The sequence below is a fragment of the Anas platyrhynchos genome, chromosome 12 (assembly GCF_047663525.1).
Source record: "Anas platyrhynchos isolate ZD024472 breed Pekin duck chromosome 12, IASCAAS_PekinDuck_T2T, whole genome shotgun sequence".
Classification (NCBI taxonomy): domain Eukaryota; kingdom Metazoa; phylum Chordata; class Aves; order Anseriformes; family Anatidae; genus Anas; species Anas platyrhynchos.
The window spans coordinates 8,675,995-8,693,062 of NC_092598.1; the positions used below are offsets into that span (position 1 = coordinate 8,675,995).

At 39.6% G+C, this 17,068-nt stretch overlaps 1 long non-coding RNA gene across 3 annotated transcripts in view; it reads left to right on the plus strand.

Annotated features, from left to right (window-relative positions):
• Window positions 1–17,068, plus strand: part of LOC110352810 (uncharacterized) — a 105,559-nt gene that overhangs the window by 78,804 nt on the left and 9,687 nt on the right. For 2 of the 3 annotated variants that reach the window (XR_011812367.1, XR_011812368.1), the window contains 2 exons: window positions 7,647–7,789; window positions 7,874–8,087. This is a non-coding gene — a long non-coding RNA (uncharacterized lncRNA). Of the gene's footprint in view, window positions 1–7,646; window positions 7,790–7,873; window positions 8,088–17,068 lie in introns of those variants that run through there. The other variant, XR_011812369.1, reaches the window with a different exon arrangement.

The window sequence follows — 17,068 nt, forward strand, 5'->3', positions numbered from 1 at the left end:
TGAGAAAATACTTTCTCAGTACAATGTGGGTTAGAAAAATCTATTCTATCAGGAAAAAAGGGTTATGATGACCCATTAAGGAAACTGCTTAAACCCAGCAGTTTCATTTAAATATGTCTTGTTTCTTTAGTTTGTTAATCCCAAACAAGCCCTAGACATTTCTGAACTATGCAACTAATCCTGAGAAAGCTCACGCATGCAAATTGTTGCTTAGAATGGGAATAAAAGATTATGCTGTCAGGTTTTATATCTAGGACATGTAGGACTTCACTTTTTAAATTATAGAAATGTCACTACTCTTCTACAGTAATGAAGCATACTTTAACCTTGCATAAGTACTGCTTTACTATCATTAAGGTAAATAGAATGAATAATAATAGTGTTATTTGGCCTGGATAAGATGGAAGGCAGGATCTGTAGAAAATGCAGTGCATAAAAACTGAAATTGGCTTGCTTGTTTAAAAACTCTTCAAATGTGTTAGCATCCCAAATGCCATGAAGATCTCATGGGATTTTTTTTAAAAGGTATGAGTCTAAATCTTTCTCCAGCACGTTGCACATTCACATGAGTAGAGGCTGCCTACTGATGGAAGAGAGCAGGATTGATTTGCTGCTAGAGGTTTCTTTCTCCATTTCTTCTTGCTCTCTATATATAGGTCTCCCAGCCACAAGCTACCAGACGTGGTGGGTACTTACATTCCTTAGGGGAAGAGGAGGAGAGAGTGAGATCATAGGCCTAGATGATATGGTTATAGTAAATTATTCATTATAGTGGTATATATATATATATATATATATATATATATATATATATATATATATATATATATATATATGGAATCTGCCTTAAGTGGTAGTGGTACTTCAGCATCATGAAACATGGCAAGTTGTTTCCCTGTTTCTAATAGTCAAATAGACAAAAAGCTTGAGACATCTTGTTTCTTTATTTCACCTTTTTTGTGTTTATACCCCTTTTTTAACTTCATGAACGTGCACCTTATATGAAACAAAAGCAATGTTTTCATATGACAAAGCAATGAAGATGGCATTTACAGCAGGACAGAACTACTTGTCCAAACCCTATGTAAAAAGCATCTTGCATGACATTACCCCTCTCATATAGATTTAAAATATGTATTTCAAAACTTTCCCAGGATCCTAACCCATAAATATTTAATTCTGAGTATTATCATCAATCAGATTAGACAATCTATGAAAGATATTGGTGGTAAAAGCTTCTTGTGCATTTTGCTCTAGACCTCCAAAAGCACTCCAGGTTCACAGAGAGCTTCTAAGGAGCTGATGGCAGAGGGGGGCCGCTGATTAATGGCTCCCTGGGATGCTCTGACACCTCTGCCTGGATCAGAGAGATAAGAGACAGCCAGAGTCTGCCAGAGAGCTGTGCTTTATACAAGTGAGGCAAAGGTTAGCAACACTGACGAATTCCTTCAAGAAACGTGAGATACACAGCTTCCTCTGGGGCAGGATAATGGCCTGCAAAGAGGAGTAATAGAGTGAAGGATCATTTTGTAGTACTCAAGAAAAAAAACAAGAGACAAGACAGAAGATGTTAAAGGGTTAGAATACAAGCAAGAATAAGAATTAATAGCGAAATGAACCTTAAGTTATGTCAAGCTTCTTCTTTTTTTTTTTTTCCTTTTTTTTTTTCTTTTTTAGTATAGTTTAATTTATCATCTGTAACCGAGAGCTTTTGTCAAGAGGGTCTTGTTTATTCATTCTTTCACATCGTACTTTGCCATGCTAAACAAAGTGCATTTCTCCGTGGTAGGAGGACTAACACCAATAAACCTAACAGTACTGTCCATACTTAGTTAAAATAATGTTCACACTATAGTGGTGCAAGGAAAATTCAGACGGATTGGCTAAAGGGATATTTGGTTATTTGTGATAATTGGTACAAAACATATATGGTAGAAAGGCAGTTTCCATAGCCCAAGAATATTGCTAGTAGTTCTTACGTGTAAAATACAGTGGGACACAGGAACTTGTAATGGTCAGTAATCTACTTACCCTTTTGCAAGTGTCCAAAAGCACATGCTTCACAAGAAAATGGAAAAAAATATTACAGGTTAATTTTATTTCTCCCCAGTCTGTGCTTGAATTCATGGTACAAAACAAATAAATAAGCAGTCTTCTTATAGTCAGTTTCCACTTGAAGTTATTGGAATATTTTTACTTGAGTAAAATGTCATCACACAGGTTGCATTCCTGACCAAGCAGAGAGCCTTGTTATTTACAGATCTAACTATTGGTAAATGCCGTGCATAGAAATAAAGGTGGCTTTAAACTTTGCAAATGTCGTTTGGAAAAAAAAAAAGGCATAAGACAGCCTTGGGAGAATTCTGTAAACGGTTTGATCCAGAGAACCTGGGAATCATTGGAGGGAAAAAAAAATAAATTGGCTTTAATGAGCTTTGACTTCGTTTTCAAAGTAGTAAATTTTGACACATTTGGGATTAGTTTGCATTAGCACAAATGAGCCAGGAGCACAATTCTTTGGAATGGGAATTATTTGAAAATGATTGCAAACTGACATCACTGAGTGAGCTTCAGGACTCCCTTTTCAGTGGCAAAGGCAAGGGGTGAAGGACCATCAGTGCATGACTTGTTCGGAGCACGAACATCACAGCATCTCCTAGATGTGGGTGGGCACAGCCTGGAAATAGTTACCAGAAGCTCCTGACTCCATGGGTGCTCTGTTAACACAGTGTGCAAACAGTTTCTGCTGGTGGCCTTGGAGAGCTGCAGGTGGAGAAGACCAAATGTCAGATATATACCCCTTAGCACAGGGGTATGTACAAAAGTAAAAATCACTTATGGGAGCTCAAGAAAAAGTGTTTATTTGGACCAAGAATGAGGATTTAGAAAAAATCCTCAAAGAGCTTTTATAGGAAGAGACACTTAGAGACGTGTTTTGAGACTATAAGAATATATCTTTCGGTTATGTCAAGTGCATTACCCATGAGATCACACGTAACCCACATGTGTTGTGCTGAATTTCAAAATGCAATGGGAGAGCAACAAAAAATAAACTTGGAGAACAAGACAGTTTTACCCGGAGTTGGTCTTTCAACATAAATTGTGGATTAGTAAATACCAATTTAGAGACAAATCTTTGTTGCTTGAAGCAACAAAAATAAAAACATTGCATTCTTTCGCTAACAGAAAATTAATTTTTTTATTTAACACTATTGTCACTAACATAAACAAAATGTGGCACAACTGCAAAGAATTGTAGTTCATGTTGCACTAGCTTTCTTTGCTACAATGGCTCTGAGAAGCATCACTGTAATCAGCTATTCCAAAAGCACAAGATTTTAAAGAGGTATTTAAGACAAGGGTTTTTTTTTTTTTGGTTTTTGGTTTTGTGTTGTTTTGTTTTGTTTGGCAAATGAGTATGAATTTTGCTGCTTATTTAAAAACCAAAAAAACCAAAAAACTAGATGGCTTGCACCAGTGAAAGGCACCGCCTACAGCCTGAGAAATAACGCTTGTAATTCTTTAAGTTTTGAGACACAGACCTAGAAGATGTTGACCATCCCTTTCTTACAGCCCTATGCCTTTAATGTCAAGGTTGTTAAACTGCAAAGCAAATCTGTGAGGGGAGTTTCGCGAGTTTAAAACTCTTAAAAGTGCAGTCTCACTAGGGAGAGAGGTTTGGAAATAAAGGGATAAGCTAATTATTTATAATTAGGTCAGACTGGGTAGGCTGATTGCCATAATTAACACTGCCTAATGACTGTCCTCAGGGATTTTTACTTGGATACACCAGGTGAAATCTGGTAAGAACGGATATCTATTCTGCTCTGCCAGCACGAGAGCACTTGGAGCTCCGGCTGAGGCAGCCGGGACAGCAGGGACGTGCGTGGGAGGCTGGGAGCGTGGCGGGCTCAGCGCCGTGCGAGCTGGGAGCTGCAGGGAAATGTAGGTTAGTGTGCTGGAAGGCTGCGCCGGCCGCATTACGGCGAGCGCTCCCGGGAGGGAAGTGTGTGTGTGGGCTGGGGAAACACTCCCAAGGTAGCGGTGAGGGAGCTGGGTGATGCTTATAAGTAGTTAGAGATCTGTGCATCAAAGCTGAAGCATTCTTAATCGGAAAAGAATCTCTGGAAAATAGGGAAGGCGGATTCATGTGGCTCAGGTACCTACGGGGACTTCTTGCAGACTGTTAACCAGAGGTACACAGACTGTGCACGTAAATATTTCACATAGCAATCATGAGTCATGATGACTTCCCCTCCTATAGCGTCTTGCACCATTAGCTCAGACAAGGCCCTGTGGGATCCCGTGCTGAGTCTACTAGAGGTGGTGCCTGACTGCACAGCAGTCTCCTACAGCTCAGTGTTCTCCTGCCCTTGTCTCCCTGAAGGAACATTTTCTTCCTTCAGCCTAGTTGCTCTCTCTGACCTTAGTCTTCTCTACAACATATATAAAATGAAGCTGAATGACAGCCAAGTGAGAGGGTGCAAGAAATAACTCACAGCATTAGGCCATTGAAAAGAACTGGAGACCAGGATACTCAGTAGGTCTCTGAGAAAGAACAACATGCACATCTGGCACAAGCAAAAGTCCTGCCGTGGCCCTCACGCACCTTTCCACCTGGGTGTTCGAGATTTCCGCCTACAGCCACGCCTTGGCCTTTGCAAGCAACACCATGACAACAGTCCTCATTGGTACGGCGGGGAATGCTAGCTCAAAGGCCTTGTTGACCAAAGGGTAGCTGCCTGATGAGGAGTAGAAGATGTAAAAACCACTGACACAAACCATTTAGTAGACAGTAGGAGACAATGGCAGTGCCTCCATAGTGAAAGGGATGGAGTGGGCTGATTGGTGTTTCCCACCATTTAATACCACATATAGCTTAATAAAATATGCTTTTTCGGCTCCACAGACCTAAAGCTCAAATACTTTGAAGACTTCCAGGTCTTTCACAGTATTCAGTGCTATGGACAGGACAAATATACACAACAGTTTTTCTCTGATTTAAGCAATATCAATGCCTCTCTACTGCATCTTTGGAAATCTGACTGTGGTTTTCAATGTCAAAGTTACAGTGGTTGTCTGAGGTAACAAAATGGTGTGGCTGAAAGATCTGCAAGACTCACAACCAACCTGATGCAGAACCAAAAGGCTAGAACTTTGTTAAAAATGCAGGCACTTGACACTGATGTGCATTTTCAAATCACATATTGCTTTCATTGAAATATTCATGCCCAAGAAAAACTAACACAAAACTTTATAAATATCAAAACATTTCATGTTGACAGGTCTTAAATACATCTCTGTTTTTGATTTGCATTAGTTTTCATTTGGAAGTTTCTCTCAAGTTTATGTAAACTTTCCCTCTGAACCACACAAAAGACTCCTTAAAATACTGAAATGCAAAATGAAGTGTTCATTTCAGATCAAAGTAAATGCTCAGATTTCCTGTTAAGCTCCCAATCCATTCCTATTCCCTCCAAACTGTCTAAAAACATTGTTCTGATAAATCTGCCTTTTTTTTTTTTTCCAATTCCAAAAAGAACCAGTCAACCAACCAGTCAAATCTGAGGTGATTTGAACAGTGAGCCAATGCAGCCCGCTGTCATGGTGCTGTGGTTAGATATGGGCATCTAAGACAAGAACAACTTTTTTAAATGTTGTCCATACCACATCCTTTGCAGCTCCGGTTAGGCACTCAGAAGGGCTTTTTGTCCTTGTTGCTCTGATGGTTGCTCGCTCCATGTTACTGCCAGTGTCTCAGCCATACATTTTTCAAAGCCCCATGGGACCGGTCTCAATTAGTCCCTTTTTGCCTTCTGCCTGTGTTAAACATTCCTGTTCCTGTTTCCTTCTTCCAAGGGAGGACTGTTGGGGCACAGAATTTTAATTACTGTGCTAGAGATGATGTTACCATTGACCCAATGGAAAACAATACAGTGTTGTCTTACCATTACAGAGCGTTTTAAAGAGGACCATTGTAACTGTGATTCACAGGTACAGCTGTCAGCCTGGAAATCCCACGCTGACACCAAGGGGTATGTAGCAGCCACTGGAGAAACTGTGAACTAAATGAATGAGTTCTATTGAAACCGGTGCTAAAAGAAAAGACTCATGCACTCTTAACCGGCACAAGATTGTTCATTATAAAAAAATAGTACCTCCACATTTTAAACTAATGATGACTTTTAGGCATGGTGTAATTATAGCACCAGTGGGAACCCATATGTCACTGAGTGCTCCAATGTAAAGGTTGTTCCTACAAAATGAAGCCATATATTCCCATTAATTGAAGCAGTTGATTTCCAGTTACACAATATTAGTTTTAATGGTGAGTCAATTAGAAAGACTGTGAATTTCTTTTTGCTATTGATCTGTAGTGTTAAGGTGGCACACTTTTAACTGACCAAATTTGGTGAGAGGGTAACATTCATGCCAGCAGAGTTATATATATGGGTGACTCTTAGAGTTGCCATCCGTAAGTTAACATTAGAATAACCTTGATGGAATGGTAGTTTTGTCCTGTCAGCACAGCCTGCGCAGCTAGAGGATAAAGGATTAGCAAAAGAAATTTTGATGAGGGTATTTACTACTAATGACTGACTTCAGAATTGCCTTTTATCTACAGCTTTTCAAAGAACTTTCCATTCATTAAGCCTTTGCAGAATTGGTAAAAGATACAGAAATGCAGATATCTTTGTGCTAAAACAGGCAGTATTACTTTGACAGTGAAGGGCAGCAGTATACACTAAACATTATGTAAAATTGGAATTGCACAATTTTACAGTGATGCTATCTCTTTGTTAATTAGAGAGTTTGACCAGGACAGGGGAACAGTCCTTCTTCTAAGAAAAATGATGTAGAATAATCAGGAAATAGTGCTCAGGGCTTCTGTTTTATATTATAGCAGAAAGACAGATGCAATTTATGCAGTGATATAAAAAAATTAAATAAAGTTAAGAACACAAATGACACCTGTTTTCTTATTGTAATGAAATCTGATTCCCAAAGTGCCAACCCCAAGAGATAAAAAACAGTGAGTCAGGCCTTCTGAAGTGATGAGCTGAAAACACTGAGATTTTAAAAAATAATAAATGTTGGGCCTTTATTTTTTAAGCATTTTGTCAGATTTCCATTCCTCTGCAACCAAAAGGAATAGAAATCGGAGAGGTGTGGGGGGGGAGAGAAAAAAATAATAACAAGCTGCATCTATTGAGATGTCCAGTCTAGCAACAGGCTGGAGAAATGGATATTTGAAGATTGTTACGATGGGGTGATGGTAAAGCAATGCGCTGTTTTTGGTATTACTCTTTCTTTTTAAAACTACAGTAGTTACTACTATTTAAATAATTAGCTAAGATTTAGTGTTTAAATTTCTGGTTGCTCAAAGTGCCATAGAGCTCAACAGTTGCTATAGGAGCAATGTTTAAAGGATATCAATACAATTAGTAAGTCCTACAAAAACACGTAATTTAATAGCATATAACTGAAGGCTGCCAAAATATACAGTAATCTGTTGGAAATCCAAAGTTATATGCACATGTGTCAGTGTGAGTCAATGATAATGTACATTAAAAAGAAGTAGAAACATTTTTGCTTGGAAATTCATCGTGCAACAAGCCTCACAGTATCTCTGAATATTTTTAAAGGGTAAGATGTAAAAGACAACAGACAGGATCACTTTCAGAATCAGCCATGAACTGGTCAAAGGGATACAGGATTTTCGTTTTGCATCTGTGAGAGCACATCCCTGCAGTGATCAGAAGATTCAGTAAGAATGGGCGTCATCACAGTGAGTAAAACATTGCATCTAATTTGGGCAGCTTCCAGAAAATTTTGTTATTTAGTTCATTTTCTTATTGCTTTATCATTTCAGCTCATTAAACCAGCCAGAAATTAAATGAATGTCAAAAAAAAAAAAAAAAATCTGCCACTTAAAAGGCACAGAAGGTTGGATGAGCACAAGAGATGGTACAAGGAGACTGGGGGGTGAACAGCGGGCACGCACTGGAAGGCTTTTAGCAGCTCCCCCAGAACTACCCCAGTGGTTTCTAGAAGGAACCTATGGAAATCTGTTCTTTCATTCTGGGTGGGTGTGAAAACCCCTACTAATTTAGTGTAATGGCCTAGCCATGTCAATAATTATTATAATAAGGTTGTAATAAGAACATAAATGAAGTCTGTTCTAGGTAACATTGCTTGGCAGTGCATAGGAGGCCTTTTTTGTTGTTTCACGGCGCTGTAAAGCTGTAAATTTGTTGATTAAGGAATCACTCTTTAAACAAGAACATGCACTCTTGCTCCCTGGTAGCGTGCAGCAAGCTAGATTTCAGTTTGCAGTGGTCATGCTGGTTAAAATATTTCCATTCTGCAGTGTTAATCTATTCTTTAATAGCCTGGCTCTGGCCATTGAAATTCACTGTAGGATTTTTTTCCACACAGTTTGATTCACAGCATTTTCAATTATTTAGATAGGAAACAAACAAACAAGCAAACAAAAAATTGCTTAGTTCCACAAGAAGTAGGAAACTTTAAAATAGGTTCATGGAGCACAGCTTCGCTTAAAAGGAGAATCTTGGGAAATGCTTTGAAAAAAGGGCACTTCAGATTTAGGGTTCTTTTGAAGCCTGTACTAGGCACCAACACAACAACTTTGAAGTCTCTTAAATGCTTCCTTTATATGCTATTGGCACACAGCTCAGTTAAAACACTCAGCTAATTTTTAATCAGAGATATGAAAAAGCATATAATAAGCATGCGGATTTCTCTTATAAGGCTTGTTGGCTATGGAAGTGCTGCTGAAATGGGCAGCTACATTTCTATCACTTAATGTGACTGTCGTAACCGCATGGCCACAAATGGTGTGGGTCTTCAGCTGAGAGCTGACATCTCTATAGAACATCTGTTAAGAGAATAATGTATTTCTACAGACCTCCTCCCCAGAAAGTAAGAATAAAACGGTATCACAAAGCAATTCCATTATTTTATCTTTACTGACAGGAGAATAAAAAAAAAAAAAAAAGGAAGTTTAAAAAATGTTTCCAGCAAAACTAGTTCCAGTGTTTTGGTCAGTAGAGGGAAAACAAATACTCAGACAACTGGAAATTGACTAAGTGGACATGAGGAAAACATGATTGTAACTAATTTACTTTGAGTGTGACACTTATTGTCACTGTTCCCTGACTTCTGAAACTGAGCAATGCAGGTTTGTAAAATGTCTGTGATTTCTTGACATGAGAAAACTTGCTTAAACTCCTTTAAAATAAACAGAAATGTTATTGTGTTGAATAATACTGAGCCCACTCCCATCCTGTTTTAACTCTCATTGTAGCCAACTCTGTGCTCACAGTCATCTGTGGGGGCTGATGCAGAGTCTGGGCAGGGTATGGGGAGGAGGGGTGTATTTGTTGCCCAGACTCTTTAAAGAATTTAGCTGCCAAGTACTAACAGGTCTTTTCTAAGCATCTGCAAACTGAGACTTTTTTTTCCCCCCTCTGAAGCTTATATGTTTTCTACATTTGGATGGGTTTTCTCAGGGAGAGCTAAGTGTAAATCAGTGACGACATGGTTATCCTCCTGCCAGGTTCCACATCCCTGCTCCAAATCATAGCCATGCTGAAACTTCATAACAAAAGCTGTTGTCAGTATTCTTTTAATCTTGGCTCTGAATTTTCACTGAAACTTTTCAACTCTGCTCCTTTGAAAACTTAACGTTTTTGAAAGCATTAACCCAGGGAAAAAAAAAAAAAAGAATGTGTGTGTGTCTGTTTCGGAGGTGGATATCACAGTGTGTAGTTGTGGTGCTGTCTACAGTGTTATTTCGTTAGGACAGTTCAACAGGGTTTTCAAAGGTGTCTTACGCCAATGCAAATGTTTGAAAAATAATTAAACTACTAAATCTTTTTTTAAAAATGCCTATTTATTTTGTAAGCTTTTGACATATGGACTTAAATATCAGTATCAAAGTCCTCTATTTCACCTATCTCATTACAGAAGTATATGTGACAGTTATAAGAATATAAGGGTTATGTAAAATTGCATCCACTATTTATGTATTATTGTATCCAACACATATGTCCTTTCCATATGGGATGTTCTCACTGTACAGAACATGGTCGGTTCCAAGTATAACTCAACAGAAGCATTCAACCTTTGATTTTAAAACTGTTATCATCTCCACTTCAACAACCCACGTTGAAAGGAAATTCCAGATTGTGGGGGGGAAATGGCTGCCAATCTGAATAAGGAGGAACATCGTCAGATGGCAGGGAAGTATTTGTACTAGTTGTATTAACAGAAGCAGTGACCTTTACACACTCCAAAACAAGCCATATGGGCCTTGGATCACAGCAACCGTTTGTCAAGCAAAACTCCTGAATCATTTCAAGCAGTGTTCAAACACATAAGAAGCCTGAACACAAAATGCTCTTCTAAAATGTATTTCTGAAAGAGGGAGTTGCATCAGATTTTTAGGTAACAGCCATTTAAACCTTCAAATCCTAGGACAAATTTTTTGGCATAAATGTTGGCCCATCCATTGTTTGGGATGGAAAGCAGATGGGCTGCATTTTAGAGTTGCAGTAAGACTCCAAATTCAATTCTGTGGCTTGCTCTTAGGAGAGTTAATGAAAGTTGAATAATATGTACTGGCAGCCCCTAAAACCTTCTGTGTTTTCCTTTTTCTTTTCTTTGGCAGGATGAGACTATTCTGCATTAAATTTGCATATGGCCATCTTTTCCCCTAGCATATCTGTAGTGATTCTTCTGGCCTTTTTGTTGATCAGTGTGGTCCCTAAACTCCACAGACTTTTCCCTCATTGCTCAGGCAATCTCAATGCTCCTTAAACCTCCTACAAGCAAACCAGGAGGACCTGCAGAAGTGAGCAATGATTTAGTATTTATCCTGTTAATTCATCAAACAGGTGAGTGTGATACTACGCTCCTCCATGACAACAGTGATCTTTAACTGAAACAAATTAAATCTGTACCGTAAATTTTCTTAATGGAAAGTAATACGCTGAGTGCTGGATGCTGGTGGCAAAGGTATTAATGGAGTACACAGGGTGGCAAGCAGAATACATTTTAAATGTAATCTGAAGAAGAGCAAGAAAGAAAATAGCATTTTTCAGGAAAATAAATAAAAATTTAGAGAGAGAGAGGCCAAATTGTGCATCTTTCTAGTTGAGTAGCATGAATAGAAAGTGTGTGTGTGTGTGTGGGGGGGGGGGGGGGGGGCATGTCTCTGTGTGTGTTGGGGGTGAGACGTATGCAGAACTGCCTGGAGATCTCAAAGAGCTGAGGTGTTCATTTGTCAGAAAGTCAAGTCTAATAACACAACTCAAACAATAAAGTCTTCTGAGTTTAAATAATTTCAGGGTTCAAAAATGACAGACAATGACTAATACTGTTGTTTCTGAGAAAGATATAGAAACTCTTTGGCAGATAAATAACTGAATTTGGCCCACTAAGTTCAACAATCTTTTACCTGCTGGACACCCCACTTCAATGCTATTCAGCTGTGAATGAGAAAGCTTTCATGATCTGAGCGCTTAAAGGATGTATGATGCTTTATAGCAGTGCTCTGCTCTGCCCCCCCCACTGCTGTGACATCGGAGGTGTGTTAACCAACAGGGCAGACCTGACCACAACACAACTGGAAAGGAGCCTGGCAGAGAGCCAAGGAACATTTTCTGGGGGTCCGTCACTATTTCTAAAGATGAGTAGGATATGAGAGAAAGGGATTCTAAAAGCTGCAAGGTTATATTTGAAATCAGCAATGGTCTAGATCCTTCAAAATGTCACACTGCCAGGTCTCCTGAATGGGGGCCTTCAATCTGCTGCACCTCAGAACAGCTGTTTGTTTTTTTTTTTTTTTCAATAGCGCAGCTGATGCAAATAGCACAGGTAATACAAAGCAAACCTTTTCCCCACTTTGCCTTGTCTCCCATGCCTGTGCTTTGGTGTCGGGTCTCTGTCATGGCAAAGTGGTGGCTGGAGAATGGAGACCAAGGAGAGCATTGAGAACTGAGCCCCTTTTGTACCTTCATTCATGCTCAGATTAGCTTCATTGTGTTGTAGGCTTCTTTTTCACTTCATATATCACTGCATACCAGTCAGCCACAAAATGGTCTGAATCTTTTTTTCCTCCTGCTCTTCGCTGTAACACCTTTCAAGACAAATAGTGAAGTAGGGGTTCCCTGCTACCTTGGCTTCAGCACCTCTTTTGCTGCCTCTCCTTTACGTGCATGCTGCCTTCATAGAAATGCTTCTCATCTACTTCTTGACTCCCAGAACTGAAACGAGGCCTGGGGATTGGGGGGTGTTGTGTTTTTTTTCGATGCAGTTGGTCACAGCACATTGCTAATGCGGCAGCTCCAGCTCTGCCTTTGGCACAGCCACACTGCCCCAAGATGGTGCTGCCCGAAGCATCAGTCCCACGTGGGTGCCCTGTGCCAGGGGGAGCCCTGAATCGCTCATCCGTCAGTGAATATTGCAGTTTGTGATGCCCAGGAATATCTCATAAATTTTGCCCTTAGACTCTGCAGCCAACACAAATTGGTAGCAAAGAATGATAAAGCCTGAGGCTTATGAGGAAGGTCACAAGAAAGGACATACTCTGGGCTATAGGAGACAGATTATTACAGTAACCTTCTTGCTGCCAAATAAACAGAACAGCTGACTGTTGCTGAAATTTGGTTCACCTTTTGTACGTGCAATGGGAAGGGGCCACTTCTGCAATGAATCGCTGTCATGTTGCTTCATGCACTGAGCTGGGAGGGTTAGTTTAGGTTCTGAACTTCATAGGTGCACTGGGAGTCTAATGCTCTTTTATTAGTCCAACTCCGTATTGACCTCTATGCGAAAAAAAGCAGGGACTTTCACATTACCTCATAATCCACCAAGGGCAAATAAACATTCAGAAATTCTAGCCTTTCTTTTTCCCAAGTCTCATTAAAACTGTGGTCTCTGTTATTATCATGCAGACATTTTGCACTAGTTTTTTTATTACAGTCGAGTACAGATGCCCTCTTTATTCTGAAGCACTGTTAATAGCAAAGATTGCTTGCAAAAGTTTCTGACTATCTGCTATGGCTGAGAGCAGTTTACCAGCAATAGTCTCCTTGGAATATGCAGGGTTATGCACAGCTTTTAATTCTTTAAAGAGTTTGGTGATAAGTAGCTTGTTTATACTGTGATCTCACTTGAAAAGCAGCCAGAAGAATTCTGACTGTGCTCATCCACTTCTTTCACCACGGAGCAGCTGGTCCTGAATCACAAACATGAGACAGGTAATGCAAAAGCAATGCCACATATTTATTAGACTTACCCTGTTAGTACCTGGAGGTTTTACTATGCACCATTAATCACATCAAAAAATGCCTCATATGTGATCTCTAGGTGCTGGTGTGCACATGTGTTCAGGAAGATGGCTTCTGACCTTGTGTCTCTGCACTTGGATCAAGTTTGATTTTGCAAGTGTGATCGGAAAGGTGAAGGGGGGAACAAGATAGAAATACATCATCTGTTTTGATCTACGTGTTAGAGTAGCTCAATAGTAGGTGCTGACCTGGCTGGCAATTTACAGTATCTCTCAATACAATGAATTCTTGTGGCTTTCTTCTTGCTTTTTCAAAATGTTTTAAAGCAAGTACTGTGGCTTTATTTATTTCCCTCTTCTATTTTTTCCTCCTTACTACAGTTGCATATTGTTACTTACATGAATGAAACATGCAATCAGTTCTCTTTGGGTGGCCATGACAAAGAAATATGCCATTTTATCAGTTCTTAGTGAGATGCTTAGGTGTTATTGGAGGATTTTTTCTCCATGAAAGGAGTTTTACATGACACCGGGCACTTCAGAGTAGAGTCTGCAGTGCAGTAGCAGTATGTGTAGGCACATAAAATGCTCATATTCTTTCATTTAACGATGTTCCAACACAGTGTGAGATATTAGCTTCCAGTAGTGTGGGAGCACTTAGATTACAGTAGTGTTACCTCATTATACTTACTATTATGAGTGCTACCATTTATTCACAGTAGTAAACATTGTCCTAAATAGTAAGCATATACAAGATCTAGGCTTTAGAAAATAATACCACAATTATGAGCACTGAACAATTTTGAGAGATTGTGTTTAGTGAAAAACGTTTGCTGGATCATTGTGTAAAGCCACAGAAATAGGCAGTGCTCGGTTGACAGAAACATTTCCCTTTGAAATGTATTTTTTTCCACATAAAATTCAGAAAGAAATTAAATGTCCGAAATTAAATATGACTCATTAGTGACCAAAGCTGCAGAACCTAGGGCAGTCAGCCATTCTGTCTTTACCTCTTCTGAGACTGTTAGCAAGGGTGATTGATAGATGGTTGGATGCTGATGGTTTTTGAAGTGTAGAGTTCTGCTAAATCTGTGAACAAGATATGTCAAATTTCTAGTAATTTTTAAGAGATTTTTGCCAGTCCCCCCAAATGGCTACACTCTTTCTTTCGCTGTTCCACTACACTGGGGCCACAGAACGTGAAAGACAGAAAACTATGTTGTATGACTTTTTATAGTTAAATGCATCCACATTTCCATTTTAGAAAACAAAGAACATAAACAACAGTTTTGCTTATATGTCTGGATAATGTGCAACAGCTCCATAATCAATAATAGAAAATGTTACTGAAAGGCCCAATAGACCTCAAAGAGATAATGTGAATCGGCCATTAACAGTAAGTCATTATAGAACTTATTAAGTGAAGCCTTGGGGCTGTCATAGAGCCTAAAGGTTGACATAAATTTTTCATACACATTGAACTTTGCTAAATGTGCTTGCATTTGATTAATGATGACTTTTTTCAGTACGCTAATAAGAAGGAAAATACAAGCTTGGGCGGCAACAGGGAGAGCAGCCACCTGGAAGGAAGGCTGTCGTCCGCAGTAGGGGGGGCAGAGGGGCTTCTAAAGCCATCCTGCCAAGTACAAGGGAGTTTATTACTCCCTGAAAAATTGTTCCTTAGTCCCGTCCCCCGCCCCCCCCCCCCCCCCCCGATAGGGCACTCAGCACAGCACGGGGACATAGACAGACAGTTTTGCAGTAGAGGAAGAGAATGTTTCATGGCTCTAAAGTAAACCCAACCCCAGCCCCATTAGAACCTACGTGTACCTCAAAGAACAGTACAGCAGCACTTCATATCTAAAAAGAAGCTCAGTGAGGTGACTGCAAGGCCTACTAGAGCAGTGAGTTAAGGAGTCATGGAATAACATGAAGTTTGGAAAAGAAGCCACAAACAGTAACAACAAAAGAAGGCCTTCACTTGCAGAAAGGCCTGAGCAACAGCATGTGGATTTGGTCAGTTGAAATAAATATGTTTTTTGCTTGTTGAGCACCCCATAATCAAAGCCTAACAAACACCTCTAGACAAGAGGGCTAGGATTTTATTCAGAACTACAAGAGATGTTTTTCAAATGACAATGAATCTCACTTGAGAGGAGGTCCCAGTTGGTTAAAATTGTTCTTGTGACTTCAGTGTTCAATCACACCAGCTCAAAAAGTCAAGGATTTTAAACAGCTTTTCCTATCAAATACTGAGATTAATGATATTAAATAATGGCAGGCTTGGGCACTACTAGAGCCTGTTGTGCTCTACAAGCTGCACAAAAGTCTACAAATCATCTCCCAGAGCAGGCCCAGAAGCCATTTTGTTCCCTGTGTCAGACTAAGACACCAGGAAGTCCAGCACTGTTGGCTGTTACATGGCCTTTGAGCTGGATCGCTACCAGGAGCCTGGGCACACAATAGAGGTGGCAGGTTTGAAAATCTGCTGAGCAGCCACATACCAGACATTTGAATGAGTTAGGTACAAAATATGTTCTATTCCATTGCCAGCCAGGCTTAAATCAAATTGTCTCAGGTAGTTCCTTGTTTGATTTGAAGCTGAACTCTGTGGTACTTGAATTTTTCCAGGTGGGGCTAGGCTGAACTGGTCAATCCGCCATCTCAGCCCAAATTAATGAAGATAGTAGCAAAGCTGCAGAGAGCTAACTCTAGATATCTAACTAATGTTATCAAGCTCACTTATTTCCTTACACAAGCTATTTATTTATTTATTTATTTATTAATACGGAATGTGATTCTGATGCTGACTGTTCATCTCTGACTACTGTACCTCTGTACTTCAGTCACTCACCACAGTGGAAAACTACACAGGGTCTGATTTTTATTTTATTTTTAGATTATTTTTTAAGATTTATTTTTATATTTTTATTTGCTACAGTTTTCAACAAAAAACACATAATTTTGAGAATTCTGATGGAATAAGGACATAAGACATAAAAAAATTCCAGGCTTTTGGGACCCAGAAAACTAAGGCTGCCTTTTTGTGAGCCTGATTTAAATTCCCATTCTTCAGTTTTCCTGTAGGCTTACTGGCAGCAATGTGTAAGATTCAGCATTCTATTTTGTCAGTCAACAGAGTGGAATAAAGAAACATGTAAGTTATTTAAAAGCTTTTCTCATCTGTGGTCATATCAGTTTCTGAGGCGTGATTTTGCACAAGATCATGTAAATGTTGGTGGCAAGCTTGTACCCCTTGACATGGTATCAAAAGCTGCTTGACATATTGGCAAGAACATGACAGAGGCAATCTAAAAAACCCCAAACAAACCCTCCTCTCCCATATCAGTGTAGGTTTTGAGAGTTCCCTTAGCAACCAGCACTGAACCTGCATACCTAATTGCTTCTTGCTAGTGATGAGAGAAATTGTGTACATTTGTACTGTGGATATATGAGAGATAGGGGACGCATCAGCCTTGCTCAGATGCAAGTTTTCCTGGTGACAAGCAGCTAGAAAAGGAGGGGACTGTTTTTGCCAATGGGAGCACATACATCTACATAATGTACTCCATTCGCAAAATAAACATTACTCTTGGTTAACATCTTGATGTCTGTAACTGATGGAATCAGAAGGAATTTTGTTGTTCCCCCTACTCTTCCATCTCAAAATGATGATCCTTAAGCAGGATGTCTGAGAGGGAAAATATGGCCAAAACATTATCTGCAGTTGCTAGTGTCCCTTAACTTACCTGC